The following is a 20,843-nucleotide window of genomic DNA, read 5'->3' as shown; positions in this document are numbered from 1 at the left end:
TCAATACTAACATGCTCAAGACCCAATAAATCGACAGCTGAATTTGTTGCCAACTCTTTTAAGAATCGATTTGAATCAACTGAATCGATTCGTTGTTGCAGCACTACAAGCACATAATCTTAAACTCTGCTCAGTGTCACTGAATCTAAACTATGCCCAGACACAGGCTGGACCTTGACACCACAGAATTATAGAATTTCTCAGACTGACGCTGTGATTGGAACCTGATTAACTGTGAAGCTCAGGTCATATCTCACAGCCTCTACGTTGAACAAACATGGTGCAGTTGAAAGTAGATAAGAAGAAGAAACTCTGTGGAAAAGCACCGGAAACTTTAAACCGGACCGCATGAAGGGCCCGGTGCCAACGCTGTAGACAAAGCTTCCCACTAAAACCACAGCAGGCGCATGAGGAGGAGCCCGATGAGACGTCCTGACCCAACGGGCCTTCGGACCCTTCCTCCAGGGGTCGGTTTAAGAGAACGTGACAGCAGAATGACTTCCAGCTGTCTAGAGCTCAACGGACCTGGGCCCGTGGTTCGAGGCCCCCGCAGCCCCCATGGCCCCTGTGGTCCCTGCATGGTCCCGTCACAGCTGTGTAGACACGCAGCCCAGACGCAGCCTCAGCAGGCCGGATCGACACGTGGAGGAGCAGAGAAGGAATGTGCTCCACAACATAAACACAGGCCAGTAGGAAGCTTTAGTGGCCAAGCATCTGCTTCGAGTTAGACCAGAGGGGTGGGCGTTTGTTTCAACACCATCAGGTCATGAAACACGAAGACAGAAAGACGACTGTGAGAAAAAGTTTGGCTTTTTATGCAAAACAGGATCTCCGCAAAATGACTCACTGAACTCTAACACACATGGATGCACATGAATGAGTTAGCACACACAAATACCTCAAATAATCACAAACACAGATGAGACAAGTGTCCACAGCAAATGTTCACAGAGTAGAATGAAAGAGGACGTCACCACAGAGCATCAGTCAAAGTTGAAACAGTGGAAGAAAGAGAAAGTATTTCTTTTAGCTTCATCCATTTGTTCCTGCACAGATGAAACCACTCAAACCATTGACCAAAATGATTAAATAACACTATGATGCAATAATTATCACAGACACAAATTAAGTTTCTCTTACAAAAACAGTCAATTTACACATCACTGTATCACCTTTTTATTTATTTTTCATTATCCAACAGCAGTGTTCATTTTTTTTTACTTTCCTTTCTTTTTTGAACTGGAAGACATGGATTTTCCTAAGACGTTAGCAATAAAGTGTTTTTCAAAAAATCTTCAATTTTCATAACAACATTTCAAAAAGCTGTAGCTTGGAAGTGGTTAGAGATGAAGTCATACCATGAATGAGAAAAATATTGGGTATGACACAAAGTCTATGATGGGAGTAAATTTTGTCAACTAATTTGCATATTGTGACGTCACATGGCGGCGGCCATATTGGATTGTGTAACTTTTAGTGAAATTGAACTTTGAACATATTTACATAGACTTTTTCTTTGTGTTTTTGTTTTTTCGTCATTCTATCCTTAAAATAAATGAACTTAAACATTAGAATCAAATGCAGTAAGTTTTAGTATCTTTTTAGCAGAGCAGAAAAATCTGTCCTTATCTATTCAAACTATAACTAAATTTTACTTACTTCCTTAAAAAACCAGCTCAGGCCCACGCATTTAAACTGGATTTTCTTCTTCACTTTGAATAGAAACATGCCCTGAAATGGTGTTAGGATTGAAGGGGCACCTCCCACCATCTATTGGTGGGAGGTGCTAACAAGATTTGGAACTCTATCTGGAGTTATGGTCCGTTTCATTCAGTTACGTTGCTTCTTGCAATATTGCGACTTTGGCGCTTAAAAGGTTAATTTACAGATATATTAACCTTTGTCAATTAAGCTGCAGAAAGATGTTTATTCCTGAATAAATCACTTTGTTAGTATTAGTTCTGAGTGATCTCATATTCTCTGATGAATCACAGATCATGTCATTAAATAAATACTAGTGTGTTGACCTGTGGGGATCCACGGGTTCTAGATGTGGTAGTTTTTATGCTGTTGTGTATTCGTGCATACTGTTCCGCTTTTGTTCTGGGCATAGCAACATGACTGTAAGGCTATTGTATTCCAAAATTACTAATGTCTCCCAAAATAAAAAAAAACAAATAAATTCAACAAAAACATGGCACTACACCCTAGTAGAACACTCCAGAACAGCACTATCACTATGATATAAAAACTAGCGCATTGACCCATGGGGAGCCACAGGTTCTAGATCAGGGGTCAGCAACCCTGGTCCTACAGAGCCACTATCCTGCATGTTTTAGATGTTTCCTTCTTCCAACACACCTGATGGTTATTACCGGGCTTCTGCAGAGCGTGATGATAGGCTTATCGTTTGAATCAGGTGTGTTGGAAGAGGGATACATCTAAAACAGTGGTTCTTAACCTTGTTGGCGGTACTGAACCCCACTAGTTTCATATGCGCATTCACCGAACCCTTCTTTATTAAAAAATACAATATGATTTAAATTCAAGACACAGGCATATGTTTTACTGGTGCACAAAATGAACCCTGCATTAACATCACTGTGCTCAAAGAACAAAACCAATACACTGTTTGAACTTACAACAAATTACATACCTTTTCACAAAGACATGACCTTTTTTAATACAACCACACTGAAATGGTTTTAATTTTTAACCTTATGTATTCCAATAATGAACTTATTGTATTTATGCTATTTATCATTTTTAACATTTTAACACACACCCATCACCTAATTTCCATCAGGCTACAATAATAATGAATATTTACTGTAAATCAGTATGACTTCTGCTGTTGTGTATATGTATGTGTAGGCCGTCAGGTCAACCCGGTTTTCGTTTCATCTCGCTCCGAACTTTCCGAACCACGCAATTTTGACATAAAAAAAGATAATTGCATGTAGTGTATCAAAAAAAAAAGTTCTCGTTATACTCCTTCAGCATTTTTGTGATCGTTGTTTTATTACGGCACTAGCTCGGCTTTAGCTTAATACGATTTCTCCATCCGTGACGGTGCGTCGGTTGTCACATGATTGTAACTGACCACTGCGGTGACCGAAAAATGTAAACAAACGCTACACATGGCTGCCTCCGTGGTTAACAGGAAGTAGCAAAAGTCATAACAACGATGTGGAAAATACTCAAATAATTCATCGTCAGACGAGTGGAAGAGATTATAAACACTTCCGGATGTGTTGTAGTGCTATAAGCAACAACAATACACGGCGTATATTGGATGTCAATCGGAGAAAGAGTCTCCGAAGCAGTTTGTTTACATACACAGACCTAGCCCGACACACACCCGACTAATGAGTCGAGTGTGTGTCTTGACCTCCGCCGAACCCCTGAGACTGACTCACCGAACCCCTAGGGTTCGATCGAACCCACGTTAAGAACCACTGATCTAAAACATGCAGGATAGTGGCTCTGTAGGACCAGGGTTGCCGACCCCTGTTCTAGATCCTGGACTTCATCATTGTCAGTACCAAGGGTGGGTTGCAAAAAAGAGGAGGGGGGTGATGTTAAAATTGACATCCCAACCCTGAGGGGCAACATCCCAGTCCCCCAGCACCGATATCTGTTGTGTATTCAAGCATGCTGTACCACATTTGTCCAGCAGTCACCGCCAAAACGTTCTGGGCATGGCAATGTGATTGTAAGGTTACTGCATTCCAAAAGTATTAATATTTCCCAAAGTATTGGTCCTATCAACTTGCTGTTTTCGCTGCTGTCTTTGCTGACCAAAAATATATATTTATGCCAAACTGCAGGAATCAGCTCTTTACAGATTTTGTGTGAATCCTGAGACACACACACATACACACACACACACACACAGAGGCCACTTGGCTCTTATAATATAGATGTGGTCTTTGACAACTCATATCATTGTACAAAGTGTAGATACAGTATTCTATGAATAAGGTTTCAAATTAAAATTGTCAAATATGGCAAATGTTTAGGGTTCATATTATGAGGGCAAAATCTTAGAGAAGGTACGGGGGGGGGGCTGGTGGACAGTATGTATATATGTTTGTGTTCATGTACATGCTGCATGTATATGTATACATGTGTATAAGAATTGTGGGGGTGCTGTGGGGGATTTTTGGGCTGCCTTTTTAAGTTATGGGTTCCTTTGGTTATTTTTTTCTTTTTGTTTTGTTTTGGGTTTTTTTGGGGGGGGGGTCACTTTTTTGTTTGTTTTTTGTTAGTTTTTTTTTTCCTCTGTTTGTAAATGACTGAAAATATGACAAAACCAATAAAAACTTAAATGACAAAAAAAAGATACAGTATTCTACAGACAGTAGTGCATTATGGTCTGTTAGTAGTATTTATGTAAATTGGAAGGTGAGTTTATATGCTTTTTAATCTGCAGGAGTTTGTGAGATTCCTTCCTTATACTGAGGATTAATGTCACCGGTATTCTGTGACTGCAGACTCCAGATACTTTGCCAAAGCAGTGGTGTAAAACACACATATTTTATGTTATCAAACCATTTTCAGATTACTATGAAACTGTGGTGAGACAGATTAGACTGTGGCCGTTGCAGGCAGTAAATAATGTTAAACACTGCTGATCCTGCTACACATGTAGAGTTTTCACACAATTACAGCACTCATACAGTCATAAAACCAGATACTTACGGCTTTGACTTGTTGGACTCTTCATGACATTTCCATTTTCTTGTGTTTTTTACAAATAGTTTAAAACCACAAATAACCATCTGGCTTCTTCCACTTTCCCTTAGGACCAAAAATTAGCCTTTAAACTGGAACAAAACAAGGATTTGACATTTATTGTGTAACTAATTAGCATTGACTTAGATTCATTTTTTTCCTGTTTTGATTTTTGGCCATGTCTCACTGCTTTAAACTAATATTTACTTTATAAATGAGCAGATTTGTTTTGTGTTCCTTCACAGAAATACATTTTATCTGGTAATCTGACAAAACAACATGCAAAATGAGAAAGTATTACACACTGCAGCACTGTTTTTTCAACAGAGTTCAGAGGCTTTTTCCTTCTTATTTTGGCAAAATGTGTAATTACTGTTGTTGACAGATATAATAAGTCTGCTACTAAAACACAGGAGGATGTGGGTGGTGTATAGTTCTCATTATTAAGCCTAGAACATATAAATGGAGTTTTCTACCTCTAACCCAGACCAACAATTACATCTAATCTAATATAAACCTGGCACCTGAAAGGCTTAAATAAATACTGCAGACTACACAGTCATTCTGAATAAATAAAGTGTGTTTTATTCTATTTGAGGACTCGTTTAATTTGTTTTTAACTGGCACAATAATTATATTTGTTTCAAAATTCTCAGTGTGTTAAAGATCGTGTCTTATTAGGGTTGTTTGGCTACTCAAATTCAAACTATGAGAGAACATAACTTTAATTAGTCAGTCATCTCATGGGGTTTTAACGCTTATATAAAAGGAAATACATCTGGGAAGTGAGTTTCTTAAACCTCACAAGCCTTAAATATTATCCTTCTCACTTCCACTCGCCTCCAGAATAGAGGATTTTGCAGATTCTCATACTCGGAACAAAATACTCAGATGTCTCAGAGCGCTGGAAAATGCACAAGAAATATATTTAACTAGCATCACGGCTTCACAACGACAGGGATAAGAGATGTTTTCTCACTAAAGACACAGAAGCAGAGGTTTAGTCAGAGTTATGGTCCATTTTTATTCATCTGGTGTGACCACAACAAACAATAAAAGATCATAAAACAGCCTCAAGTAAGTTTGTGCTCCAGGTCTTGACCTAAATTTCAGAGTGTGTTTTAAAATGCGCCTCGTGTTTGAGGTGAAGACTGATGTATTTGTCGCGGATAATTAGACACAAACTGTGATAGGTGAGGATGCAGCTCAGCAGTGACAGACTTCACCTGCCGGCAGCTGATCCCATTAACATCATCAACTGATTACACCGAATAAGAGCCAGAAAAAACACAAACTGAAGATGCAGGCTGGCGACTAAAACCAAGAGCTGCCTGCTTCATTTGTGGTTGTCTTTAACTTGTCTAGACGACACAGAGTGACAGATGTTACTCCATTAATTCCGTTAGATACTGAAAATACTTAAAAGCTTAAATCTAATGGTTTGCTGTTTTCATGTCTCAAAAATAAACCTTTCTGGGCACAAAAAGTCAGATATCCACTGAATTCAGGCGACTTCTCTTCTGAACAGGTGAGTTTAATTCTCAGGCTTATGAAGGTATAAAATTATTATGGGATGTTATCTTTGCTAAGTTGCCATTTGTTGATCCACTGTTCAGACTAAACTGTGACAGTTCTGACCTTGTTTGTTGGATTTAAAAAAGATCTTTAGTTCAGCTATTGACAACGCAAACTGGACAGAAAATAGAGGTGATTTGTGGTTTTACTGCAGCTGTTTTCAGTCTAAAACAGAGCTAACCTAACAGACCTAAGCTAACAGAGCTAAGCTAATAGAGTTATAATGTAAACCATCAGCTGATGCAGCACATGAAGATTATAACAATGGTCAGAATACAAAACCTCCTGTCTGAAAAAAAAAAATCACTTCTTTCAGGAAACAAAAACATTTAGTTTTATTATAGTATGGTCTCTGTTAAAGATATCCAAGAATATTCTACTGTTCTCAGACTCTCTTTCTATATTACGTGTTAACAATATATACTAGGTATTTATACCTCCCAAAGTGCAGTCCATTTAATGTGAAAACTCAAAATCTAAAAATCTGTAGATAGGACGTTTTGTTTTTTGGCCATCGATAAGACTGTTATTTTGAGCGACTGTTAAAATAAGTATCTATGGGCCTGATTTAATAAAGGTTTGCATGTGTAAAAATGTGCACAAACTTGACTGCACACGCTAAAACACTTTGAAACTTATCTGCTAACAGGACGCACTGAGGGTTGTGTCTCTCAAATGGGCAAAATAGGTCACACAACCCATTTAGTGTGTTTGCCTTGATGAATATGCAATATAGACGTTTCTACCAGAACGCGCAAAACTAATGGGAGGAATAGATGCAAATATTTATTTAGCGTGCACAATGTGATTGACCAAACCCGAAACTCATTGCAGTGGCTGATTTTGCGTCTATATTTAGCACGTCTGAAAGGCAGGTTTTAACTGGCACAGGTTCACCCTGAACTGGCTGCAGTTGTTGTGGTGAGGCGGCAGCATAGGCCCAACCAAAGGCAATGCAGAGACCCAATCTGTTCTGCTCATTTCTGGAATGACGAAATAAAAAATAATTGAGACGTATGGCCTACCCACAATGCCATTTTAGAACTTCTAGATGAACTCGGGGATGCAATACCTTCCATAACTAAACTCCTCCATAGTTACATTTGCTTGCATCTGGATCCTTCTAGTCACTGTTGTCATTAGTGCTGGTGTATCCCAGAGCAGTTTTTCTGGCGTACTGTCTCCATGACGACAACAAGTAGCGCACACAAAATCCTGCTTTAAATAGGGCGGTCTCCAAGACTTTGCACCTGTCGTCATTTGTGCAGGAAATCACCCATGACATGCAAATCAATAGCACATGCATTTTTTAGCGCGAGCAAACCAATTTGAAGGTAATATAAACCCTAAAATAAATAGTTGGAAGAAAAAAACTTGATGATACCACAATACAGATGTGTGGAAACAATGAGCTTTATACTTCCTTCAGCGACTGATACAGTCTGTGGATATATAGGGTTGATTTGTTGGTGGTTTTGGTTTTAAATGTGTTCTGGTACCAGACTGGCCCCTACTGGTCAGGATTTGGAAAATTGATAAGACACAAGATTTTATGCACACCACGAGGTCTAATTTCTGTGTCAATGTACATCCTCATTTGAGTATGAAAAGTAACTAAACTTGAGGCTATACTTCAGTACACCCAACAGGAATGGAAGGAGCTACTGGGATCTGGTTCGATCACGCTCTAAGAGACTCGTAGATTGATGCACTGATGCAAAGCCCCATGGGAATTAAACCCACGTCTGCAGTAAACCTGATCTCACCACCCTGCCTTCACTCTCAGCCTGATCTCTTAATTCCCACGTTGGCAGGAAACTGTTCTTTAACCTGTTCGTCTTCTAATCAGATCACAGACGGTTGAATAGAAACACATACGTTTTTCTAGTTTCTCGACTTTCTATGTGATAAAATGGCGTCCTCAGTCTCTCCTAAGCACCTATTTGGTTGAGGCAGCAGGGGAGAATCCTTCAGCGTTGAGCCCCACAGACCACACAGCAGCACAATAATAATCTGACAATTACAGCCTTCACTGTGGAGGCTTCACCCTGAGAACTGTAAATCTACTCGGCTCAGAGTTTCTGCAGCCACACAGTGGAACCACACAGCGACTTAAAGGTAATGTAGAGTGACAAATATGCTGAGGTCACAAGTTTACATTAATGTTGGATCAATGCATTCAAGCACATTTCAGTACACTCTACATTTACAGTTATACTTCAGAGTAGTAGTTGGGTTTATAATGACGATGGGATATTACAGAACAATATTAGTGGGGATTATTTTAACACAGAGAGAGTCACAAGATCACAGACAGAAAACCAAGCTTCTGTGATGTGATCCAACAGTTTGTGGACTTATGTGTTTGGCATTTTGGCCACAGTCGTCTAGCCTTTTGGCTTTTACTTTGCCGTTTGTGCAGATTACTATATATTATCATGATAAAAATGCTCATGTCAGTCTGTTGTCAATAATTATCAAGATAGATGTCAATATTTCTTTTGAGCCTAAAGGCTGAAAGTTGGAAAAAACATGATAACTTGGTGTAAAATGATAAATTATGATCAAAATGTGACAAAAGAAGTCTAGAGAGTGTTTAAATCTGGCAATAAATCAGATTTATTACCTCCGCCGGTTATGTTTTCATTGGGGTTTGTTTGTTTGTTTGTCTGTCTGTTAGCAAGATAATTCAAAAAGTTATGGACAGATTTTGATGAAATTTTCAGGAAATGTTGATACTGGCACAAGGAACAAATGATTAAATTTTGGTGGTGATCGTTGGGGGGGGGCTGATCTGCCTTGGCGAAGGTCTCCGCTCTCTGAGTGCTTTTCTAGTTGTAATTTTTTTCTTGAATTGCCTATTCATGATTATTCTTGTCCTCAACTGTGTCAGCAGCAACACATGGTTAACTGTCATTCCTGTGTCTGGTGAATTAGCTCGACTTTTTCAGTGTTCTTCAGATGAAGCCAATGAGAAAACTGAGACATATGTCAAGTCCAATGAACAAAAAGTATAGTGTTGAGATGTGACGGTATTCAGTCCATGACCAACTACACACACAGGTTTGGATATGTGGACTAGTCTGTGTGTTACAGCTAAAGAAGTGAGTGATCACATACAATAAAACAGTCATTACAGTCAAATATGATGACAGAATGATGCAAGATTCAAAGACAGAACAGACATGAGTGAACACAGCAACATGTGTTAACAGTTGGACATGGACTCAGATACCATAAAACATTTTACAGCTATCTATAACATTCACACATTTGCACAGTTAGTTTAGCAAAGTATTAGTGAAAAAGCAGACAAATGCAGCTACGATGCAAATCTCTGTCAAATATTGCAAAAGGGTAGATGTTAAAGAGTTAAAATCATCCCAATACTTTAGTCCAGGGGTCACCAACCCTGGTCCTGGAGATCTACTATCCTGCATGTTTTAGATGTTTCCCTCTTCCAGCACACCTGACGGTCGTTATCAGGCTTCTGCAGAGTTTGATGATAGGCTTATGATTTGAATCAGGTGTGTTGGAAGAAGGATACTTCTAAAACATGCAGGATAGGAGATCTGGAGGACCAGGGTTGCTGACCCCTGCTTTAGTCCATATAGTCTCTACCTGTGATGGGCTCATATCAACTCATCTCTATTTGTTTGTAAAGACTTAAAACCCTCTCAGCAGCCGTATTTCAAGTCTAAAAGTCTGTTTGAATCTGAACACCGGTCCATCTATGAGGCATCAGTCAATCCTCATGAATCTATTATCTGTGACTGACCAAAGATTCATTTACCTCATTCACTGATACGGCAGACATCCCAAAAAGGAGGACGTGAAATGTGGTTTAGTTCTGACAGGTGACTTTTCCAGAAGCTATGAATCACAATTAGCATGTTCTTTCCCATTCATTCTGTTTAAAACCAGATGCCAGATGACATTTACAGATAACACTGAGTTTAGAACCAATTAATATGTGTGACATGTTCCTGGGCATGCCTTTGTTACTCTGAATCAGCCAAACAACTTCTTCAAACTGATATAAAATCTTCTATTCGTTGAAGAATTCATAACATCAGTAGTTCCATCTCCACAGCCCTAATGTTCAATTCATAAAGTGAATAACTGACCCATCAGAATAAAAATACCTCAAGTAACGACATATCAGAAGATAATTTTCTGATCATTTTTCACTGAAATAAATCTGTTCTTTCTGCTCATGTTTGTTTCCTGTAGAGTAGACTTGAACCGATTACAATTTTTTGGGCCGATTCCGATTTCCAGGTTAGGGTTAACGTCTGCCCATATGTGGAGCACAGGATGAACCCCTTCCTCCACTGAATGGACCAGATTAACACCATTTATACATTCACTACTTCTACAGGCTTTTGGCTGATTCCAGGTCCTGCCTCACAAGTAGAAAGGAACATCAGAGGATGAATAAAAACAAACACAGAAGTACACGAAGGATCTGTATCCTATTTGTGTGGTAATTAATTAATTTTGTCATGTAATGAAGGGGTCAAATTATCATACATTATGGGATTTTTGGAATTATTGTTCATACATCGTACAGAGGGTAAAATTATTGTACAAATATGAAAATTATCGTAGGTCTGGTTCTGGGGGGGGGGGGGGGGGGGGTTAATGCCCCCTAAAACAAATGTCCTGCCCCCTCAAATGAAAGTTTCCAAAGGTAGGGAAAAGGAAAATGAGGTGCACAACAGCGGGAGGAATTAGCAAAGCATCTTTAGTGTCACTTTCCCTTTGTATGGTCAATTTCAGACTGACTGGCCGGTCGCAGGTCATGGCTGATCACGTGAAAATCGGCCAGTTTCCAAGCATGGCCAATTAATCGGTGCAAGTCTAGTAAAATATTAGTATAATAGCTTATAAATAATATGAAGTCCAAATGTTTTTCTTTGTTTTAGTACAAAAAAAGGAAAATTACAGCATGAAAATGTTCATATGTACAAACTGTCCTTAAAAAAAAAAAAAAATTTGAGTAACCTGAACATCCCTAAACCTGAAATTTCTTCAGAAAAATAAGTGAAATTTTAACCATATTCTGCCTTAGTTTATCATTTACACATGTGTATTACAACTAACAGATCACAGTGGATCTACAAATACATAAAACATTTAGTAACAGGCATCTGGAACTGAAAAATATAGCATTTAACTTTATGATCAATACAACTTGTCAAGCCTCAGTGAGTGTTACGGTATTCTGTATAATCTTTGCGCTTTGTAAATTCATCCTGTTGGTCAGATTTAACCCTTATACCCTATTTCATAACATAATAATAGTCATTTTCATCCATTGTAACCATGCTTTAAGTTGTACAATATGTTTCTTGTGAAGTGTTTTCTTTCGACACATGCATGTGTTGGATCACAGTCAGGATGTCAAGACCTCTGCCTCATTCTGAGAGGGAAAAACCCTGTTTTTACAACCGGACTTCCAGTAAAACCCCAAGGCCTTAACAGATTCTCACAACAGCCAAAGTAAAAGTCAGCCTTCTTTAAGTCCAGACGTCCACTGACTGAATAAACCGTCCAGATCCAACCTGCAGCTCTGTGCAGTGGATCTGTGGTCCAACATGCTTCCTTTGCTCTGGGGTTAAAGGTCACCGCCCGGGACCCTTGGTCTGGTCATGGGTGGACAGCAGACAGTCTCCAGCTGTCCAGATGCCCTCTGATGTTTTACTGACCGCTGTAAATCCTTTTTGTGAGACTGAACACGTTACATATGTGTATGTGCTCAGTCAGTCTAATGATGTAACAGTGCAACAGCAGAGTGAAGACTGAGACGCAAACCAGAAAAACATCTGGTCAAACCTCTTATTTAATTTAACCCTCTGGTATCCCACCTATAGAGGTCCCGCGCAAACAGGACCCACCCATAGAGGTCCCACCCGTAGAGGTTCCACCTATAGAGGTCCTTCTAACCACTGAAAGCGCGTAATCTGCGCAGCACTGCAGTAAAGTCAGAATATTTTTCATACAATTTACTTTTAACCTTTTCAAAAAATGTTGTATTTTTTCAATTTACAGCATAAACAAAAATACCAAATACTCAATAATTGTTTCATTTTTTAACCCTTTAAATTCCATGTTTGAAATGTAAACAACCCATATTTTTTGATGACAGAAACAAAAATTTGGGGGGGGGGGGGTGTTTCAATATACTACATAAAAATTGGATTAGTTATTCTCAGATTTTTGCAGCCTGGCAAATGTCAATGGTTAATATGCATTATTATTTTTTGTGCGAGGACAAAATGTGTCAAAGCACAATTTTTCTCATTTGGTCGAAGGGTGTTAGTTTAGTAATTTCCCAGTGTTTACAATGTGCTGATTTTAGTGACTGGGTTAGAATTTTAAAAAATCATGCAAAAATGAACAACTTTTGAATTCTGATCAAAAACAAATTGTGAAAAATAATATGACCTTTCATAGCATAACGTGCAAAGTGTGCATAATATGCTCACTCAGATACCAGAGAGTTAAAGGCCCACAGAGTTAGAACAATTTATCATCAGAACAAAAAACACATAATATGAAGCAATTCTGTATTAAAACTTCTAAAATCAACTAGATCTGTGTTCTCTATTTAGTTGTTAGTTGTTTTACACATTTAGATATTTATTTAGATTATATCCAATGAAACGTGATGTATTCAGTGTAAAGGCTGAGGATATCGTGCAAGGAAACAAGTAAAGCAAAGAACATGGTGGTGACCCAATTTTACAAACTCTGTAAAGGCTATTCATAGGCTTTGGGGATGATTCTACAGCATCAATAAATCAGCTTTTGTTGTTCAAAAGTCCTCACTTTGTGTTAATATAAATATGGTATTTTAATTAGAATATCAAATTTTCGTGTCGGATATTAATTTTTTCATAGAAACTCTCTTCTACACTTCCACTGTGTATATAAAAATTACACTGGGCATAAATTCACATTTTTGCTTTTATATTTATTGTTACTATAATTTCTTTATGCTGTTACTTATTGCATATTTACCTTCTATAAACTGCAGCTTAATCCGTCTGATTACAGACTGAAATGTTCCAATTAAACCTGCACACATCGCCATGAAAGAAAAATATCACAGGTAGGTATAGGTATTTATTCTATTTATTTAGAGTCTGGAGTTGATCAGCTCTAAATGTAGTGTCATGTTTAGTGTCAAATAAATTGATTTGATTTGACTTCAACTGAACTGGACAGAACAGACAAAAGACAAATGAAACATTAAATGTGAAGGTATTGACCACTTCATAAAAGCTTTATTCTATATCAAGGGAACCCATAAAGATGTGGTTTTGCAGATGCAGTGTGAGCTACTGTTAGTTAGCCAACACGCTAACCTTTTTTTCTTGTTTGTTAAAGACTTCTTACTTTATTGATCAGCTTCATCTGCTTCCTCTGTTCTTTGTCATCCCATGTAAAGTGGCAGAATTACAACTGGATCTGTTTTGTGGGCTCACACACAACAGACTGGATACTGAGGAAGGAACAGAAGTGAACCTAAAACAGGAAATGACAACACAACTTAACCACTGGATTTTATTTGCCGATTCAATCTATGATTCAAGCTCTATTCTCAATGAACAGGCGGATCTCAATAAATAGCGCTGTATGTCACTACAGTTCTTATGGCATTTGGTGTGCTATACCGACGCATTTTCGACCTTTATTGTGTTTATGTTATTCCGCGCCATTTGATCGCATGTCAATTTACACCCATATCTCCGGTTCACATAACCCTAACCCTCAGTGCGTGGTATTTGACCGTGACACATCGATTCAGGTTGGACAGGGGGCTAATGATAGTGTGAACATTAGTGTTGTAGTCAAGACCGGCTAGACCACGACACTGCCGAGACCAGAGGGTATCAAGACCAAGACACACTAAGGCGAGACCAAGACCAAGCCTTGTCGACACCAAGTCCAAGACCAAAAAAAGACTAGAGCTAGAATCGACATGATTACTCATATCAATTGTAAAGCAAAAGGCATTGGTGTAAAGTATCATGACTAGTTAAATCAAATTCATGTTATGTTTTCTATGATACTGTCCTTATGTCTTTCTTTTTAAATCACCCAGATTTGTCTTAGTTACTCATTACACGTACAGAAAATGTATACAATGTAACATGTTTTTAAAACAGATCCATCTTACTGGTTGCATTTGAAGAGGACATGTAATAAATAATGATACTATTCTGTGATGATGCAGCTTTTGTACAAATCCCATGAAGACCGCTATGTCTGAGACCAAAGAGAGTTGAGACAAAGACAAGACCGAAACTAAATGAGTCCATGACAAGACCGAGACCACAAAAAATTGGTGTCAAGACCGTTCTCCATAACTACATCACTAGTGAACATACACGCAGAAAGCTTAAAATGCGTAACGTAGTGGTGCCACTACCGACTAACTAATCTTTCGACTAATTTTTCGATAGGTCGACTAATCTAAACGACTAATTTTTTAAAAAGTTTGGTATTTTGTTGCGTCCATTTTATTTAGAATCCTAAGAGCTGGAGGGGTGGAGGACTCATTAACATGGTCCAATACATCCACTAATTCGACTAATCATGGCAGCACTAGCGTATAGACAACACGCCAATTAAAATTTGTATATGTCAGGGTAGAGACTGCGATCTGGTAGGATCGGCGATTCTACCAGTAGAGACTCCGATCGTAGTCTCTACCAGTAGAAACTCCGATCAGAGTCTCTACTGGTAGAAACTCCAATCCAAACCCTAACCCTAACCCTTCTACTGGCAGGATCGGAGTGAGTGTCATGATATCACGTTACAATGAAAGATGCTCTGAAAAGGACACACTGACTGATGGATTGACCGACTCTTCACGCTTCTGTTGCTGTTCTCTGCAAAATAACTACGACTACATACACTGCACGGTCCAAAAGTAATAATGTCTATACGTACTATCCCCATTGAAGACATTATAGTAAAAAACTTTGGGTTTCAGTGTATATCCTGTGACTTTTTCTTGAGTGGAATTCCAACCGCTTGGCCTTGTGCCCTTAAAACATGAATAGACACGGTGAAAAGACAAAAAAACAAACACGCTGTCCATCACAATAACACAAGCAGACCCTGGGATTGTCAGAGCGGCTGAAAAGCATCCAGATCTGCAGGCCGACAGCTGAGGTTACCGTTCTGGTATGCGGAGGTTTTCTGAAATGACAGGCCTGAGTGTGTTTGTGTCACACGTATGATCTGATCAGACATGCCTGCGCCGGGTGACCATCGCTGTGTTGACACGGACAATAATTCAACACAATTAAAGTGTGTTTCTGTCCTTTAAAATAAGATTGTACACTCTGACAGTCAGAATGACCGATGTACAGGAGATTCAACTGAAAATACAGACTCATTTCAACCCTCTGGTGTCACACATGTAGAGGTCCTTAATAATCACAGAAAGAACATATTCTGCGAAATGTCAAAGTAATTAGAATTTTTTTTTTTTTTTTTCAGTTTGTTTTTAACTTTTTTTGTCTTTCATCAACTTGAACCATAAACAAAAATACCAAATACTCAATAACTGTAATGTGTTTTAACCCTCTTAATGCCATGTTTGTAATGTAAACAAATCATATTTTTAAGTTAAAAAACTTTTTTCCCCCTAATATACTACATAAAAATTCTCACGTCTCACATCTCACGTGGCTTTTGAAACCAGGTGAGATGTTTGAAGGTATTATTTTTATTCTGTTGTTTTTATTTGGTAGTGGTTTATTGTTCTTATTTATCTATTTATTTTATTTATTTTGTTGTTTTTAAATTGTATGGCCTTTTATGTTTTTCTAATCTATTCTTGTATTTTATTCTTTCATTTGGGTTTTATTTATTCTTCTGTACAGCACTTTTCTTTTTTGTACAATTCTATGTCTTTAAATCTCTTCTGTATTTTATTCTTATATTTTGGTTTTAATTATTCCTCTGAACAGCACTTTGGTCCACTGCAGTTGTTTTAAAGTGCTTTACAAATAAAGTTGGATTGGATTGGATAAAAATTGGATTTTTTTTGGCAGCCTCGCCTATGTCAATGATAACCAGTTATCATTGGTTAATACGCATTATTATAGATCAAATGTTAAATGCTCACTTGGTAGAAGAGTGTTAGTGTAGGAATTTAATATTTTTTACAATGTGCTGTTTTTAGTGGATGGGTCAGAATTTTACAAATCCTGCAAAAATAAAAAAATAAAAAACTTTTGAATTATGAAACAAATTGTGAAAAATAATACGATCTCTTATAACATGAAGTGTAAAGTGTGCATAATATGCTCACCCAGATACTGGAAGGTTAAAACAGGAGAAGGAAAGGAAGAGCTTTTCTCATCAAAATCTGTTTCACATAAAATAACAAATTTGCATCTGCATAAACACCCAAAAGTGCTCGGTTTATTGTCATACATGAGGTAAGACAACAAAACATAATCACATTTAAGAAGCAGGAATCATAGAGTCAGTTCTTCTAAAAACAAATAGTACAAACTGATTAATTGATTATGAAACTAGTTCACAACTAATCAAACAATCACTGATGCTCAAATGAATATTATGTCATACATGTCCCTGAAAACGATAACAAAAGGTGGTATAATGATGCTGTGAAGTAGTGTGGGATGATGGGAGTTATTTTCACCGCTATTAGGATGGATGTAATTAACTCTGAGAGGTGCTCATGGCTAATATTAGGCTCTAAAGTGGAATTAATAAGACAATAAGAGCTAGAATCACCTACTTCTGTATAGTCAGATTGATGTCGAGTTGATTGATTACTTTGTGTGAAGGAATTTACACTGAGCTTTTATGAACATGTACATGATCAGTGAATTAAATATAGGACAATACATGATTTACACTGAAAAATCCAAAATACAGAGGATAATATTACAATAAATGGTGAATAATCAACTTAGGAAAAGTAAAATGAAGAGGAAATCTGATTATTATTGTGATCACGACAATCTACAAAATGCAGAGTATAATATTATAAAAACAAATGGTGGTAAATCACTTAGGAGAGATTAAATGTAGAGGAAAAATTCATTTGGAAATTGCCATTTTACACATTCTGATAGAGTTGAGTTACAAGTAATGAAGATAGAGTAGTAGATTTAACTTGGGTCACCTGGACATTATTAAATTTTTTTACTTAAACTTTATTTAAACGTCAGGTTAGAACTGCAGGTGAAAATCAGGTACCCTGGACACAGTGAAAGTGCTTTAATTTTACATAATGAATAGGATTAAGGTAACTGAAAACATGCAATGGATTAACATGATTCTTTTAAGCAGCTTTATACAATGCATTTCTGTTATGGTTAAAAATAAAAATATAATTTTAAAGTAACATGAATATTTTTAATGGCTTTATACAATCAATTAGTAGCCTGTTACAGTAATTGGAAAATATCATTTTCAGACCACATGATTATTTTGAACAGTGTGACGTGAACAAGACACTTTAGTTTAACATGTAATAATTAACTGAGGAAGAGGAAAATTATGTCGGTAGGACACATTTGTCTCATGTGGGACCGATGTACACATTAAAATCTACTTTTTCCACTGTAATAACAGGTCTTTAAGGAGAAGAATCTTTATTTGTCTGTATAATTGTACATGCAGACATGCAACACACACTGAAACTGACCCTCTGCAGTTAACCCATCACTAACTGAACGTGCAGGAACAGAACACACACTGCCACGACAGGCAAGCAGTGGAGTGCCTTGCTCAAGGGCACATCAGATGACAATTTGTGTACAGATCTGGGGACACGCTGAGTCAACCACTCATATCGTACCACACACTCAGACCTACAGAATCCAGGACTCACCGAGATTTGTGGATCAACTGCACATAAACTGCATGAGCATCCACTGTGTTGAGTAAAAGCAATCTCATGTGACAACCCAAATACAACCTACAGAGCAGGGGTGTCAAACATAAGGCCCCCGGGCAAAAACCGGCCCACCTCAGCTTCCAGTGTGGGATGATTTTGTAAGTGAAAAAATTACACAGAAGTAGAGCTGCACAATATATCGTTTAAGCGTCGTCATCACGATGTACGTGTGTGTAATAGTCACATCGCAGGTCCTGCGATGTAGGAGGTAAATGAACTCAATGTGTTCTCATCTACTTTCAAAGGTAGCTGACACACACTGCACACGGAGATCCATCAATTACAATCATTCTTAATCAGTTTGGAGTGAGTCACGAAAAATGAGCAACGAATAAGAGAAAATCACTGTCAACGAAGACTTGGTGCCAAAAAGAAAAGCAACGTCAGTTATCTGGAATTATTTCAGCTACAAGAAGGATGAAACTGAAACACGTGTTCTGTGGCGACAGTGCCTTACACCTGTTGACACAACGAGAGGAAACACAACTAATTTATTTGACCATTTACGTCGGCACCACACAGCTATTATATCCTCCTGAGTATTTTTTCATATCGCAATATATCGCAGGGTAAAAAAAAAATCGCAATGTCAGTTTTTTTCCAATATCATGCAGCCCTACACAGAAGACATTAACAATCAAACTTATTTTACTTCCAAACTTCTAATAATATTATATATGCTCATTATTAAATGTTTTGCCTTTGTAGCTCCACTGTGATCTGTAAGTTGTACTGTACATGTGTAAATGATAAGTTGAGCTATAATATTGTTATTTAGTTCGTTAGTTAGTGTAGTTTTATTTCAAGCACATAGAATCAGATTACAAAAAACCATACAACATGGTCAAATAAAAATTTTCAGCGCTCGAAAAGGAGTGGGAAGAAGTATAACTTATAGACTCCCACCCCTTTTTATAAACTGATAATTAAATTAATTCCGCTTCCTTTGCTTTAACACTCTTTTTTTCTGTACACAAAGCATCCATACAAACCATTCACATACATTTTTTTAGTCACCTCACACACAAAATCTGTTTTGCATAATCAACATTTTTTAATATAAGCTATAATATTTATATGCGCTTTCATTATTTACTATAAATACAATCATTAAGAAATGTGATAATATCTCCTAATCATGATGGTCTGGATTAATTAATTACAAATAGGACACACAGTATAATATCTTAAGCATTTTAAGCATTCTTCTATACGTTATTATTGAGAAACTTCAGGTTTTTCATATTATTGATTGATTGATTGATATCTTTATTTCGATCATGCAAATGACAATTTAAAGACAGAAATGCAAATAAATGACAATCAAGAGAATGAGAGCAAAACAATAACTTAAAACTGCAACGTCTTGAGCCTCAAAATTTAAGTGAGCGAAAAGGAGTAGGAAGAAGTATAAACTAAACAAATCCTACCCCTTCAAACCTTTCCATGCTTACTGATAAACAACAGCACCTAATTTATCATCAATTACATTCACTTCTTTCATGAAATTATAGTTTGCAAATGTACATTTTTCATAATTCTATTTTACTTTTTTGCACCAAAAGAGTTTTGAATTTAGAGTTATTATTTCATAGGCCATTATTTTAGTTGTTTTACTTGTTATTTTACTTACTTGTGTAGCACCTGAACTAAAATGAGTTTCTCAGCCCTGCTCCAGAGGGTCAGTGCTCTGCAGAAATGAACCCAAACACTGATGTGACTGTGATTTATGCTTTCTTCTACAAGTTATTATTGAGAAACTTCAGGTTTTTCAGATTATTGATTGATTGATATCTTTAGTTCAATCATGTAAATGACAATTTAAAAACAGAAATGCAAATAAATGATAATCAAGACAATGAGAACAAAACAAAACAATAAAACTGCAACGTCTTAAGCATCAAAATTCACATGAGCGAATAGGAAGAAGTATAAACTTAACAAATCCTATCCCTTCAAACCTTTCCATGCTTAGTGATAAACAACAGTACCTAATTTATCAGCAATTATATTCACTTTCATCGAGAAATTATAGTTTGTAAATGTACATTTTTCATAATTCTATTTTACTTTTTTGCACTAATAAAAGTTTTAAATTTGGAGTTATTATTTTATAGGCAATTATTTTAATTGTTTTACTTGTTATTTTACTTACTTGTGTGGCACCTGAACTAAAATGAGTTTCTCAGCCTTGCTCTAGAGAGTCAGTGCTCTGCAGAAATGAACCAAAACACTGATGTGACTATGATTTATGTATTCTTCTATAAGTTATTATTGAGAAACTTCAGGTTTATCAGATTATTCGTTAATTGATTGATTGATTGATTGATTTCTTTCTTTCTTTCTTTCTTTCTTTCGATCATGTAAATAACTATTTTAAAAAAGAAATGCAAATAAATGATCAAGAGAATGACAACAAAACAAAACAATAAAACTGCAACGTCTTAAGCGTCAAAATTCACATGAGCGAAAAGGAGTAGGAAGAACTATAAACTTAACAAATCCTACCCCTTCAAACCTTTCCATGCTTACTGATAAACAACAGCACCTAATTTATCATCAATTATATTCA

General features: G+C 37.1%; 1 protein-coding gene across 5 annotated transcripts in view; it reads right to left on the bottom strand.

Moving 5' to 3' along the window:
* Nucleotides 1–20,843, bottom strand: part of LOC115416729 (C-myc promoter-binding protein-like) — a 138,856-nt gene that overhangs the window by 117,033 nt on the left and 980 nt on the right. The window lies entirely within an intron of this gene.

Source organism: Sphaeramia orbicularis, chromosome 3 (genome assembly GCF_902148855.1).
Source record: "Sphaeramia orbicularis chromosome 3, fSphaOr1.1, whole genome shotgun sequence".
Taxonomy (NCBI): domain Eukaryota; kingdom Metazoa; phylum Chordata; class Actinopteri; order Kurtiformes; family Apogonidae; genus Sphaeramia; species Sphaeramia orbicularis.
This window is presented reverse-complemented; position numbering and strand designations above follow the sequence as displayed.